We start from the raw sequence: 15,879 nt of genomic DNA, 5'->3' as shown, positions 1-15,879 counted from the left end.
CACTCTGTTGGTTAGGCTTCCCTGTATTTTTGCAAACCAGTGATATTGCCTGTAAGTGCAAGCATATATTACATTCAGGTATGGCTGGATCTAGGAGCTCAAACCAGCTCATTGGCTCTTGATCTATCTCCATCTCTCTGCTCTCCTTCCCTCTGTGATGGCTTCATCTTCAGGACGGTCTTCTCTCAGGGTGGTAAGATGACTGTCAGCAACTCCTGGCCTACATCTAGCAGAAAGAGTGATTCTTGATTTCTTAAGTTCCGTCAAAAGATCCAGGACTGACTCTGGCTGGATGGACTTACATGTCTATGTCTAGATGTTAGAAATTGCTGACTGGCCAGGCTTGGGTCATGTATCCACCCATGGATCAACTGCAAGTAGGGAATGAATGGTTTCTCAAAGAAAATCAGAGACCTACTGTACCTTCAACATGAACCCCTGCAAAGAACTACCAATTAGCCTAACGTGGTGCTTAATTGTACTTCCTGAACACCTGACTTTGGGGAAGTAATTGCATTTTGTATTAAAGATACATAGAATTATGAACTCACTTGATTAGGAAGGACATTAAAGTTCTAACCCCTCAGTGTGGCAGGTTTTCTATGCCTTATTCCTTTTTTTTTTTTTGCGGTATGCGGGCCTCTCACTGTTGTGGCCTCTCCCACTGCGGAACACAGGCTCCGGACGCGCAGGCTCAGCGGCCATGGCTCACGGGCCCAGCCGCTCCGCGGCACACGGGATCTTCCCGGACCGGGGCATGAACCCGTGTCCCCTGCATCGGCAGGTGGACTCTCAACCACTGCGCCACCAGGGAAGCCCCTGCCTTATTCCTTTTAAGCTCTGGCTTCAAAGCTAATTGTATTTCCTTGCATATGATCATTCAATCTCTAAAAACACACAGTTAAGTAAAAGAAAACCACCCCACTCCTGCTGTACTAAGCATTTTCTCTAGATGGTACTTAACTTTTCCAACAATCCTATGAGAATGTTACAGACAAGGAGGCTGATGTTCAGAAAGGTTAAGTAACTTACCTGAAGTCGAGCTTGTGAGGGGGGGGTTAGAATCTGCCCTCAGCTGTCCCTACACAGGTAGAGGCCTGTCTGCAGCATTACCAGGAGTCCCAGCTGAACAGAATCAGTCCTGCAGCTTAGCTTCTCAGGGGGCTCAGTTCTCAGCCTCACCCGTCCTGTGTGTTGTTATCCAGCGCCCGCTTAGGGCCTGTTAGGGATGAAATGTCTTTCAATGTCTTCTGCTTAAGGCTAAAGTGAGCGTTCCTTTGTAGTCAATTTAATGTATAAGGGTTCTTTCTGTTTACTAACATCAGAGGCACGAAGGAATGTTCTCTTTTCAATACATTTCAATGTGTCTTTTAAGAACACTCTAGAACCAGCAGATTGATGTGGAGGAAGGAGCACTGCCCTAGTTAGAAGGAGACCTGAATTCCTCTAGTTCTGGCTTTGCCCACAGCTCACTGTATGACCTTGGAAAATCCACTTAACCTGAGTCTCAGTTTCCTGAACTAAAGCTGAATTCAATCAGTGCTTCCTGCTGGCAGTAGACTTACCATGGTGGTAACTAAAATCAACGCTTTAAATTTTCCATGATTATGTATTAATTTTAATGTGTAAAAAAATATAATGGTACATCAAGTCAATTATTTTCCAGGTATTATTTCTTAGGATGACGCTAAGTAAAACAGGCGTGTTATTTAGTAAAAAATATTAAGTGAATTCTAGTAGAGGCCTATGCAAGTATGGCAAAAATTGCAACGATGGCCTGTGAATGACTGATGTTTGGGAAACCCTGGACTGGGAAATGAGAGCTACCATTTACTGAGCCAGGAACCTGGCACTTTATAAGCATTCGCTTATATAATTCTTAAAACAATCCTAAGCAATAAGTACAGTCATTATCACTCTATTTTATCAAAGAAGATGCTGGGGCAGAGAGAGGTGAAGTTTCTTTCTTACCAATATGTGGCCAAGCCAAGGTCTGACCTCAAGCCATGTTCTTGGTCCTTGTGCTCTGCTGGAGGTGGAGTGTGCAAGACGTACCGAGACACCCCGAGGGTAGGGGTGTGTAATTCAGCGGGTCTCGGACCAGGACAGCATGAGCATCACCTGGGGAGCTTGTTAAAGCTGCAAATTCATAGCTCCTCCTCCAGAAATCCTGGTCCTTAGGCTGGAGGGGTTCAGGAGGCAAAGTCTGAACAATCACCCCAGGAAGTTCTGAAGCAGGAGGACCTGTGGTCTCACGTTGAGAAGTGGCTGCAGTCCTCGGAATAATTAGAATAATGAGTAGCTGCTGGGAGATGAGCCCACTACAGACTTTTCTCCCTTGTTCACCTGGCTTGTTACTCACACTTGCGGCTGTTTGCAGCCTGTGGGGCGGAAGTAATGAGCTGAGGTCATGTCTCTTTCAACTGTTCCTTTTACACACATCACAGTGGCAGTGAGGAATTAATTGATCTTTATTTTCAAGTTGGTTCTGACAGCATATCTCTATGTTCCTGATCACCCTACCAGGAAGAGAAGAAACTCCAGAGCAGAGAACAGTAGAAAAGTAGACTTTGAAAAAATTCAGTACAGAGCGAAATCAATTCTGGGTCTGCAGGATCTCGCCCACACTCACCACTGCCACCTGCCAGCCCGTTTCCCCTTTCCACAGCTGAGGCTCATTATGATCACAAGTAGGCTGAGTTTTGGGGACTTAAAAAGGCTGAAAAAGAAGAAGTGGAAGAACGTGTATGTCTCTTCCAAAAAGGGCAATGAGGACAAGAGACGTCCGTGCCCCAGGAATGGCTTCGCTAGTCAGGCCTGCCAAAAAGTGAAAGAGAAAAAAGGAGGAAAAAGAAGAGGGGATGCTTTCAGAGCTTCTGAAAAGAAGGAAGTGACCTTCTGGTCATAGTCCCTTTCAGATGCACAATCGAGAAAATAGGTAAGAAATGTACACAAATAACTGCAATTCAAAGTACGAGATGGGAACAAGTGCCATGAGAGAAGTGCAAATATTTTGAAACAGGTGTGGAGCAAGTTTGATGAGCAGATGAATGAAAAGATTTTCAAAACTCTAAGACCTATACAAATGTCAAATCACTATGTCATGCACCTGAAACTAATATAATGTTAGTGTCAATTATACCGTAGTAAAAAAAAAGAGTTGTACTGAAAAAAAAAAAACCTTCTAAGACCTGATGCCCAGCGATTGGACGAAGAGGATGAAGCTGGAACATGAGCTCTTCAGGTTGCCAGAGTTCCCCCATTTCCCATTTTTCTTACACTTGACCCCTTTCCTTTTTAAGTCACGCCTGGGTTCCTACAGGCATATGAGTTTGCATATCAGCACGATATGGATGCTGGTGTAGTTATTGCAGAGGATGCGATGCAGGAAGTGTGTGGAGATGGGACTGGCCATGTGGGCTGGATTGACGTGGGCCTTGAATGCCATACAAAGGAGTCAGCACCATAAAAATTCAGTGGTTCTCAAATAAAGCGTTGGCGCCCTCTTTAGACCCTGAACCTTAACATCATGGAGCGTCATGTCAGGTGTTCTGGGGGTGAGTGGTGCAGGAGAAGGCGAGAAGCAGAACAACATCTCCGAAACAAAGCTGTAAGCACCAGGGAGCCACAGAACAGTGTGTGACTCGGGAGTGATGGGAGCACACTTGTGCTTTAGAAACATCACTCTGGGGGAAGCTGGGAACATGAAGGAAGGCAGAATGACTGAAGCCAGAACAGCTAGCCAGTGACAACAGTAATCTGGTGGCACTTGGGACCTCCCTTCCACCACCAGCTTTCCAGTTCCTCCCTGAACTGGTCACCCGACCAGCTCAGGAACTGGGTTGTGGGCATATCAGCCTGAGGTGAAGGCCACTTTGTTAAAAACATCTGTGCTTCTTGGAGTTTGTTTCTTCCATCCCCGAATTCAGGGTCTTTGGTCTTGGTCTATAAGCGACTCTGGATCATATGCAAATTTGGGAACTCCTGCTGAAGGCTGGCAAACTTGTGGGGCAAGGAGGGAGTTTTTTGGAACCAGAGGGTACATCTTTATCTACATGGCAGTGCCTGAACAAGGAAGCCCATTCTTTCAAGCAATTGAACAGAGAAGGAACTTCAGAGGAAAAACAGGGCAACGGTTTAAAAAATGCAGGCATCTTCCTTTCCTTTGGAATGAATCATCACTCCACCCCACATCCCCGTGCCTGACACCCTGGGTTTGGAGGATGTAGCTGGTCTAGAAGCAACACTATTCTGGATTCCCAGAGAGGCTCAGCAGCCCAAAGCCGTGGGAGGGGAATGGAAGTGAGGATATCCTTTCTCTCCTTTCTTCCCCAGGGAACCAGATTATCAGGATTAGTTCTGTAAATGTATTGTTGCATCTTAACTCCTACTGGGACAGAGAAATTGCTATATCCCCAATGTCTTTAGCTGAAACCAAGCAGGTGGATGGCTGTGGAAATCACAGCCCAAGAGGATAGTTTTGGGGGTGAGAGTGTGGGAGACTTCCAGTCTCTTAATTTCTTGGGTTGGCACTCCTGGGACACAACTTTCACAGTCATTATCACGAATGAGTTGTCAATTCTCTTGGCCAATCATCCAAACCATGTGATGGTGTCCGATCCTAAAAATGGTCTTAACAAAAGACTTGATTAGATGCTGTGTGTATGTGTGCATACAAGTTTACATTCTTTTGTGTGCCTGCTGGGCCAGGTGAGAGGGTGGGATGAGGGGTTAAAACATTTTAACCACATATTTCATCAAAAGCACTAAGCATGGGACTTCCCTGGTGGTGCAGTGGTTAAGAATCCGCCTGCCAATGCAGGGGACACGGGTTCGATCCCTGGTCTGGGAAGATCCCACATGCCGCGGAGCAACTAAGCCTGTGCGCCACAACTACCGAGCCTGTGCTCTAGAGCCCTCAAGCCACAACTACTGAGCCCGTGTGCCTCAACTACTGAAGCCCGTGTGCCTAGAGCCCGTGCTCTGCAACAAGAGAAGCCACAGCAGTGAGAAGTCCATGCACTGCAACAAAGAGTGGCCCCTACTTGCCGCAACTAGAGAAAGTCCACACACAGCAATGAAGACCCAACGCAGCCAAAAAATTAAATAAAATTAAAAATAAAATAAAATGTCATCAGCATGAAAAAAAAAAAAAAGCACTGAGCACATCCTACCATGGGTCTATCACTGTGCTGGGGCCTTGGTGACTAAAAGAGGCTGAAGGCGGGTCCCTGCCAATTTCTCCCTATGTCCCCCAGCAGGAGCTGAGATGAAAATAATAGATTTGACATCTGGAGAACAGAAGCTGTGTTGCAATTTCTGTTTTTATTTTATGTGCTCTCAAAAAAAGAGAAAGAAAGAAAGAATAGTTTTGAGCCTGGAGAAGATTCATCTTGTAACATAGGATTTTTGGTATTTTCAAAGGTGCTCTACTTTGACTGAACTTTCCAGATCTGTCTAGAAAACCATGTCACAGGAAACACAGTGCATTTCCAAAGGCATTTGTTTTCATGCCTCCTGGTGTTCCAAAAAAAGTTTGCTGTTTCTAAAGAACTTATAAGTATGAAATTAAAATTTTGAAGCTTCAGAAGTTGAGCTTTTCGTAATTTCACAGACCTCTCCTCTCTTCTGGAGATGAATCAACCCAGCAAATAGAAAGGGCTGTGTTCCCACTGTTTGGGGGAAGAGACCCAGGAGGGCACACTCAGGCATAGATGAAACCAAAATGCACTTCCCCTGGGCTTCCCTGGTGGCGCAGTGGTTGAGAGTCTGCCTGCCGATGCAGGGGACACGGGTTCATGCCCCGGTCTGGGAAGATCCCACGTGTCACAGAGCGGCTGGGCTCGTGAGCCATGGCCGCTGAGCCTGCGGGTGCAGAGCCTGTGCTCCGCAACGGGAGAGGCCACAACGCTGAGAGGCCCACGTACCGAAAAAAAAAAAAAAAAGCAATATATCAAAATGCACCTCCCCTGACTACGTCACTTTTCAGCTGTGTGACTTGGGCAAGTTATTAAGCCTCTTTGAAAATTCCCACTTGTTTAATTTTGCATTTGTTCCTGGGCTCATAGACATGTAAGGTCCAGCTATTCTAAGACTTTAATGTAGACTCTCCAGAGACTACACCAACACCCCCAATTTCAATCAGTCCTTTTGGTTTCTCTTTTCTTTCCGTGTCCTCTTTTCAGTAATGGCCTCAATACTTTTTAGCTAGCAGGAATAGTAACAGCAATCCAGAGACGTGAAACACTACATTCATATTTAACACATATATCTAGGCTCCCAGCTGGAGAACATACAACACTTTTTTTTTTCCTTTAAAGGATCAAAAATTAGCAGCTTTCTTGAATGCACCATTATGACTAGAAATAGAAGCTAATACTTACTGTTTCTAAAATTATTTTCAATTAATTAACTCTCTTGAGTTTTCCTGATATACATAAGCACACGGGGAGCAAATAATGACAATGGTGCTTTTTCCTTTCCAAAAATATTAGGTCACATTATGTTCTCTTGTTTTTTTTATGTTTTTTGCATTTTATGGTACATTTAAAACAAAACTATTATAATAGTGATAGTGAAATCCTTGTCTTATTTCTGACTTTAATGGGAATATATCGTCATTGACGTTGAGAATTCATTTGAGGGATGACCATGTCAAGGAAATGTATTTCCACCTGTTTTTATTTTACTAAGATTAAAAAAATCAGGAATAGATGTGAATTTTATTATATGGCTTTGCAGCATATACGGAAAAGATAACAGGCTTTTTCCATTTTTTTAACCTACTGATATGGTGAATTACATCAATAGTTTAATACTGAACCACATTTGCATTCTGGAATTAACACTGAAGATAATTTAGCTAACCTAAGTTATTACCAATGCATTTAGGTAGATTAGAAAAACATCGGTCTGAATAAATTTTAAAAATCTGAATGATTTCAATTTAATAAATTTCATTTCTTACTTTTATACACATTTACATACAAAATCAGAACAAATTTTCTGATGGCCAGCTTTATGTAATAGGTAAGATTTCAGTCCCCGTTAATGAAATTGACATTTTTATAATATTTTTAATCCTAGTTAAATCCTAGTTAAAAATAATGTAAAAATAATATAATGAAGTAATACTTAGAAGAAGTTTGTTCTCTTAACCAGCTTAACATCCTTCCTTCCTACATTCTTCTCAAGTAATTTGTCTAGAAAACTCTTTCTTCACAGAACGTACCAAAGCAAATAACAGCCCAGCTCAGATACTATGAGTCAGAAGAGTGTACAATGAATTGTGTTTTAATGTTTATACTTTTCAGTCCTTTTATTTCCTGATATTTCTGTTTTTCTAAACTAATTATACAATTAAGAGTTTTGCAAAACAGAACAGAAAAGAAAACTCCCTGGAGTTTCTTAGTTAGGTTCATAGATAACTGCCCAGGACTTGTTTGGTCCTGGGAAGAGGCCAGATATCCCTAAAGAGAACAGAAGAATCAGAAGAGGGTAGGGAATTATCAAAGGAATAATGCAAGGAAATTTCCCAGAACTGAGAGACATTCATTTCCAGTTTGAAAGGGCCCAGTGGGTGCCTAGTTAAATAAAGAATTTTTTAAAGGCCTACTCTAAAGCATTTCATTAGGGATTTTCTGAATACAAAATCTGAAATGCCTTTCACGAAGCCTTTTTACAGAAAGCTACTAGATGTTCTCCACTAAAGTGAGGGAGTAAACAAAGAGTGAAGAAGAAATAGGATATGAGAAGTGGGTGATCCAACTCAAGAAAGAGGTAAAGGGAATTCCCAGGATAAAGGCTCAGCCGGGTCTTGAATAAACAACCTGCCCACACTGGCACAAGAGTTCTCTGGGGTAAGGGGTGCTTTGGGGATGTGGAGGTGACAGGCTGTCTAAACTGTCTCATTATATGTAAAATTGTGTTGAAAGGCTGTTGAAAAACATGGGAAGAATTAGAGATAGGTACCAACAAAAAACAGAAAGCAAAAACCCAACCCAAGTAAATTAAAAAACAAAACCAAACCAAACAGCAATTACTAATGAGATAGTGCAAATTAGCTAGGACTGAGGAAGTTAAACTCTCTCCCTATTATTCATCAGTCTGGGAAGATAAACAGATAATGTTAATGTTTCTCCCATACTGCAGCTGTAACAGGTCATAAAGACCCCCAAGAAATCCCCCAAGCCATGCCTATGAGAAGCTTTGCTGATTGAAATATCAGGAAGAATGAAACATCACACTCTTGCTTAGAAAATCTAAGTCACTTTGACCCAGAAAGGCAGCTTTGGTTTCTCATCTAGGTGCACAACTTCAGAGAAGGCTTTTCTGAACATGACATTCCACATTCACCTTAATTTTGTGGTTTCCCAGGAAACAGGAGCCTAGGTCCTCTCTGCAGTCCAGACCTGATGCTGATCCCTTTATACACAGTCTTGCTCTGCACTTACCAAAACACTGCTTGGTTCACATTTGTCCTGAAATCCACCCTTCCCTCCAGTTCTATACCACCTCCATCATTTCTTTGGTGAGACACTCATGATTGCTCTGGTGTGAGGTCTCCCTTGGTGTGGGATTTACAGGTTTGTCTCCAGGAGGCTAAGGCTGATCAATCTAGAACAACCTGGAGGTTTTTGAGATTTGCTGAGACCATTGCTGCTTCGACTGAGAGTAACACGCACCCCTGAGACCCTGGCAGGCTTGTCTGCTGAAGGTCTTTCTCTGATGCATTGGTTTTTCACTGAATCTGCACTCTGATCAGTGTTAGGTTTGTCATTTGTCTCCTGAGATCTGAGGGTTCTAACCAGACCTTGTTATCTTCTGGTGAAACCTGGCTATTAATACCCTCTTGTCTTCTGTCTGCTTGTCCAACATCTTAAACATTGTATGTCTCTGAGAATGTTCCTTAGCCTCATCTGTGTCTGAGAAATTTGCTTTGGGAGAGAGCTTCTCTTTACGCAGTCCACCTGCCAGGAGGCTACTGATTCTTGGGTCAGCAGTTGGGGCAGCTTCTTAAGGCTGAGGGCTGAGCCACGCAGAAGCAGTATCTTTACCTTTGACCAACAATCAGCCAGTTTCTCATGGGCTTATCTTTCAATAATATAACACAACCTCCTGATATAACTCCACTGAGGACAATTTGGAATTATGGGCCACTTTGAGGAAACTGGACACGAATCATTGTTCATTTGAGAGACTTTTTTTCTTAAATGAATTTATTTATCTATTTATCTATCTATTTATGGCTGTGTTGGGTTTTTGTTGCTGCGTGCGGGCTTTTCTCTGGTTGTGGTGAGCGGGGGCTACTTTTCGTTGTGGTGTGCAGGCCTCTCATTGCGGTGGCCACTCGTTGCAGAGCACGGGCTCTAGGCGCGTGGGCTTCAGTAGTTGTGGCTCGCGGGCTCTAGAGCACAGGCTCAGTAGTTGTGGCACACAGGCTTAGTTGCTCCGCGGCATGTTGGATCTTCCCGGGCCAGGGCTTGAACCCGTGTCCCCTGCATTGGCAGGCAGATTCTTAACAACTGTGCCACCACGGAAGTCATGAGAGACGCTTTAGAACACAAGGGGGAGAGTGTTTCATCCGTCTAAAGGAGAGAGAACTTCACTGAATGTGGGAGACTCCCATTCTTCGCTTCCATTTCTCAGAGATGAACAAGTATTGACTTCTCTGTATTAGCGTGGCTTGATAATATTGTTAAGGGCCTGAGTTACTATTTAAACCATCTGTAAAAACTCTTCTTCTGTGTGTGTGCAAATATATTTTGTTCTGCATCTAAACTTTCTCCTCTCTCCTGGCAGAGGGAAGATAAGCAGCTTAATATTTGTGTCAAGCTTCTCCCTCTCGCATATAGTCAGAGAAGAGTTCGCTGTTAGAGTCCACCAAGCACAGACAGGCCTTAGCGATTCTGTGAAGTTGTCTAGTCCATTAGCCTGCCTGTTGCCCTATTGATAGAGAATACATTCTACTAGAAGGTTATACCCTACCCTCTATTCTCCCACCTCCAAGGGGGAGCGTCCTTATCAGGACTCCTCCTCTAATGAGCTATCCTTGAAAGAGCCCTGCAATATTGGGAACAAATGGGATGCTGTCTGGTGAGCAGCTGCCCCTTTTGTCTTCTTCTCCATGGGAGGGAGGTGGTTTTATGTGTATCCCAGTTGTGCTCACATCTGCCTTCTTATATGAAGCAATAGACTTTCACTGGGTCATCAAGTCTCATTGAGCTAACTGCTAAAATCTGGGGTAAAAAGGGGGCAAGAGGGAGAACCCACCTTCAGTGTAAAAAAGTCCCCCCTGGTATTTCCTCTCCCCCAGAGACCCACCTAAAAATAGTTAGGTCTTCTAGATCTGATTTTCTGACCATCCTGAGGGAGAGTTTGGTTGTCTCATGAGACATGATGAAAAGGAATTAAAGAGAAAAAAAAATTTTTTTTTCAGCCATGCTGTGCAGCTTGTGGGATCTTAGTTCCCTGACCAGGGATTGAACCCATGCCCTTGTCAGCGAAAGCATGGAGTCCTAACCACTGGACCACCAGGGAATTCCCAAGAGAAAATATTTTTAAAAATTAATTAATAGAACAGGCTTTTGTCTCCAAAGAGGTGTCCGGGAAGCAATGTTCAATTGGAGATTTGTAATGATTTGGAAAATGGAATGAAGAGCTGGGCTGTGAAAGCGATTGCTTTGCCATCAAAATTAAATGACCAGGTTTCCTAATGGGAACACCAAAGTGCCCTGGAGAAAGTTACACATAAAACAAGGTCAATTTCGATGTGTAGGAGCCTAAAATTTAAGGCTCATCCCTACACATGGAGAGTCTAGATATTTAGTTTAAAAAAGAGCATGCATACATTTGGTATGTAAGTTCCTTAAACAGGATTTAACACAAGGTCTCAGATATAATGAAAATTAACAATGCCAGTCCCGTTCCTGCAGATGAATAACACGGTGACCTGCTATTCAACTCCAAGAAAACTCCCACCTCTCTGCTCTTGTCAGCAACCATGTAGCTGATTTTGTCTATATCGCTCCATCTTAGGTTCATGATATTCATGGAACTGGAAGGAAACTTTAAGATCAAGTCTAATCCATACATTTTACAGATGAGAAAGCTCAAGTCAGGGAGATTTAAGTTACTTGCTTAGAGTCACGCAGCTCTTGGTAGCAAAAGCAAGGCCTGACGCCAAAGTCCTGCGCTCTTGCCACTGGACTACCATACACTAGAGCTCTGGACTTTTTCATACACAGCTGCGGTTCTTCAATTCAATTAGAAACGGTTCCAGACCACCGAATGTGGATTTTCTCATACACCTCTCCCCATTTTTTCCCTTCAAGACCACAGATTAGTGACATGCTTAAAATATGTATTGAATTCAGATTTGTTGACTTTCTATATTTCTTCCTAATTCATGCCTTGGTGTAACTTACTGCTTTCTAAGGTGGAGATGAGGAGATAAGAGAAGAAATGAAGGAGAGTGAGCCAAGCTGTGTTAAATTCCATGGTGATAAAGCTATTTGGGAGCCTTCACTTCATTAGTGGTATTAAAGTATCAACCACTGGTCTTGTCTTGAGACCATTGAAGTTTTCAAGTGGGATTCACTGGGATAGAGGTACTTAGGGAACCCTTGGCACATTTCTGTGGGAACTTTAGATAACTGTAGGATACTGATAAATGACAGAAAGTTTAATTCCGAAGAGGTGACCAGATGTTGAGCTATCTTTTGTAGGTGGCCGCAATCCATCAATCTACACAGAAGGTTGGAGCAAGGGTCTCCAGGGATTAGCAGATTTCTAAAAGTAAATTCATTCTTTTAGCTCATTCAACTCAAATCCAATACGGCTGTCCTCATAAATCAATTCAGTAAGACAAATAGTTACTAACTGCCCACTATACACAACACTGTATTAAATATTGGAGAAAGAATGATAGTTCTTGCTCTTGAGGAGCTATAATTCTGTAAGTCATGTATTTTAATAATCTCATTAGAATGGGGTATTCTAATTCTCATTAGAATATCTCAACAAAAGACTTTACTTCATCAGATGGTAAGTAAAAAGATTGTAGGAAACAGGCTCCAAACTAGTAAGAATACCAGCAAGCATTGCTTTGGAAAATAAATGACCAGACTTTCTAGGTACAGATTATCCACCAATGAAGGCTATCTGTAAAATACAGTAGACCCCCTTGTCAGGGAGCAGAGGGGAGATATGTTCCAAGAGCCCCAGTGGATGCCTGAAACCACAGATAGCATGGAACGCTATGTTTTTTCCTATATGTACACACATATGATAAAGTTTAATTTATAAATTAGACATAGTAAGAGGTTAACAATAACTAATAATAAAATAGAACAATTATACTGTAATCAAAATTATGTGAATGGGGTCTCTCTCAAAATATCTTACTGTACCAATTCTTTTTTTTTTTTTTTTTTTTTTTGCGATACACGGGCCTCTCACTGTTGTGGCCTCTCCCGTTGCAGAGTACAGGCTCCGGATGCGCAGGCTCAGCGGCCATGGTTCACGGGCCCAGCCGCTCCGCGGCATGTGGGATCTTCCCGGACCGGGGCACGAACCCGCGTCCCCTGCATCGGCAGGTGGACTCCCAACCACTGTGCCACCAGGGAAGCCCCAGTGGCTTATCTTGTTGCAGAGCACAGGCTCGAGGCGCGTGGGCTTCAGTAGTTGCAGCACACGGGCTTAGTTGCTCCGCGGCATGTGGGATCTTCCTGGACCAGGGATCGAACCTGTCTCCCCTGCATTGGCAGGCGGATTGTTAACCACTGCACCACCAGGGAAGCCCCTTACTGTACAAATTTAATACCTTTTTTTATCTTAACTAAGCACTTATACACTGTGGCTGTAACTTTTGCAGTTTGAGGTGTGACAGCAAAACTAGCATAAATTTTTTTCCTTCTTCACAATTTCAGGGATAGATTTGTTCTTACTGTAGATCTTAGCAACCTCAGCATATATTTTTTCTTATTGAGAACTTTCACTTTTCACTTAAGGAAGCACTTTACAGCTTCTCTTTGGCATATTCGAATTGTTATCATCACTATTCTTGTACTTTGGGGCTGTTATTAAGTAAAATAAGAGTGACTTGAACACAAACACTGTGATACTGTGATAGTTGATCTGATAACGCAGATGGCTACTGAGTGACTAACAGGTGGGATACACCTGACAAAGGAACGATTCACATCCCAGGTGGAAGGAGCGGGACACTGCAAGATTTCATCATGCTACTCAGAATGGCGCACAATTTAAAACTTATGGATTGTTGGCTTCTGGAATGTTCCATTTAATATTTTTTGACTGAGGTTGACTGCGGGTAACTGAAACCAGAGAAAGCAAAACTGAGGATATGGTGGTGTAGGCGGGGGGAAACTACTGAGTTCAGTGAGGGTTTATATATTCACATCCTCTGATGTTTACAAACCGCAGCACTGTGGAGTGGTAAAAATAGCACTGGACAAATAATCAGATGATTCAGGATAAAGTTCTGGTTCTTCCCATGTAATAGTGTTGGAAGTTAAGATATTTAACCTTTTGGGGGCAGTTTACTCATCTTTAAAATGAAGAGATCAGAGAAGATGATTTTTCTAAGTTCCCTTGAAGCTCTAACATCCCAAATTATGCTATTCTATATATGAGGGATCACACACACACACACACACAACCCCTGAGGGAGTTTTAAACTATTAAGTTAGATAATACATATTTTGATAGTCAAAAAGAAATGAAAGAAAATATCAGTTTAAGGAAAAAGAGATGATTGAAATGTACTAGGCCCTACATTTTGTAGTTTTTAATCAGATACCTTGCTTGGTGAACACAGATCACAGTCATTTCTGTGTTAATTAAAGGAGGCTCTGGTGCTGAGTCATCTATCAAATCATCAGATTATGTTTGATTACCTATCAGACAAGGGATAAATGTTAAGCACTTACATAAGATGCAGAGCTACATGGGTATCAAAAAGCCATAACTATAATTTTAAGTCAGTTGCAAGATGAAACTTGTGAGGGAAGAGAAGGTGCTTACCTTGGTCCAAGGTGGCGTGTCCAGCCCTCCTCCCACGTGCAAAGTAGGAAGGTGAGAGCTGGGCTCTGCAGAAGGTGCATCAGGTACCTTCTTCCCTCAACCCCCTCTCCCCTGACCCTCTCACATTCCAGCCAGGCAGGAATGGACAGAAATGCAGAGCTTTACGCAGCAGCATATTTAAGGTGCTTTAAAATCTTACATTAATGCTTGACTAAGATATGCCGTAGAGACTGACCCAAAGAAATATGAGGTCCATTAACATTTTTAGTTTTCTAGGAAAAGGGGGGGAATGCACTTGATTATTCTTTTCTTGTTTATTCTAAGGTATTTTAATTCCACAAGCAAACTGAGATTCATTGAAAATAAGAGCTATTTTTTAATTTGCTTTTTAAAGCTAAACATTCTCCATCTCTCTCTAGAAAACTTCTTCGAACCCAAATGCCTAAAAAGCATAAATTGGATTATAAAATGTTCATGGCTTTTAATATCTCACCTTCAAATTGCTTTCTCTTAATTTTCTCTCAGATAACCATGTTAAATAACACGTTTTAAAGGCTTTAAGAGCTTTATTTTTTCCCCCCCTACTTGAGGGAGGCTCCATTTTAGTAATAGAAAAATGTATCTCAAATGAAGCATCAGCCTCAGATAACTTACCTCCACCTTGGCTCCAGAGCAACTTGGATTTCCGATTCTTCGAGCAGGTCAGTGACTTGGGGAACCAGTAAAAGAGCTGGGCTATTCTTCTGAATGTCTTGTTAAAGTCACTTCTTATGGCCATAGCTAGAACTGTAAGTGTTCCAGAACAACACTTCACAGAGAGCACGGATGGGGAAAACACAGTAATACCCACATATGACACTTTAGCTGTGAACTCTCTTTCAGCCAATATGTCTGGGGACCACCTGTTAGCCCTAAATCCCCTTCCCCTGTCATTCCTTTGGTGTCCTTAGCCCTCATAACTAGAAACTGTATTAATAGATGTTCTTTCTAAAGAAAGAGTTTTAAGCTTCACAAACTCTAACCTAAGGCAACACTTGATAATTTTTAAGTACAGACCCCACCCCTGCCCCACCTCCTCTATAGAAATACAATTACTTTCACAGAGGAGCAAAGTAACCAGTATCCACTAACTCAGCACCCAACAGAACTGTCAATGGCAATTCGTAGGACTTGGTGGTGATTAACACGCTGCCTCCTAAAGCCAGAGCCTTGATTCCATTTGTTTTGTACATCTTTTACTGGAAAAATGATATGTATTTTAAACCTTGTCAGGAATCTATCCCAGAAAAAAAGAATTTGACTGATTCTTACAAGTCAAGAAGTGTATAAAAGATTATTTCCAGGATACTTTTTGGTTTTTGACCCTTTGAACACTTCTCCAGACCCTTCTTTAACTTTAGTGTGTGATTTCAGCAGACACCAGCATTTGGCTGCCTGCTCTGCCAGTGGGACTGGGGTTCCCATCATCACCCCTGGAACTACATCTAACAACTGGTCTTTGTGCATTCTGTTTATGTCAAAAGAAATAAACTTACTCAGAGACTAGTCCTTATAAGAGCCTGACGTGATAGTTGGACAGTGCTTTTTTATATGATACACTAAATTTCTGGGGCTGATTTATAGACACACATAAAAGGATATTATCATATTACCAGTTTCCGTTTCCAGGTCAGATGTTTTTGATTTCTGTTCCATTTTCATGAGTTCTTAGAAATATGCCTAGGAGTCTGCTTATAAATGACAAGTGGGGAGAAAGTTCAACTAAAACAATAGTGTAAGACTTTCTGACACTTTCATCTTCCTAAAAATAGGACGTGGGCTGGTGGATCCTGC

Source organism: Aethalodelphis obliquidens, unplaced genomic scaffold, assembly GCF_003676395.1.
Source record: "Aethalodelphis obliquidens isolate GAN/ISIS:26980383/991018 unplaced genomic scaffold, ASM367639v1 scaffold8, whole genome shotgun sequence".
Taxonomy (NCBI): domain Eukaryota; kingdom Metazoa; phylum Chordata; class Mammalia; order Artiodactyla; family Delphinidae; genus Aethalodelphis; species Aethalodelphis obliquidens.
The sequence above is the reverse complement of the archived record's forward strand: the minus strand, read 5'-3'. Positions refer to the sequence as shown.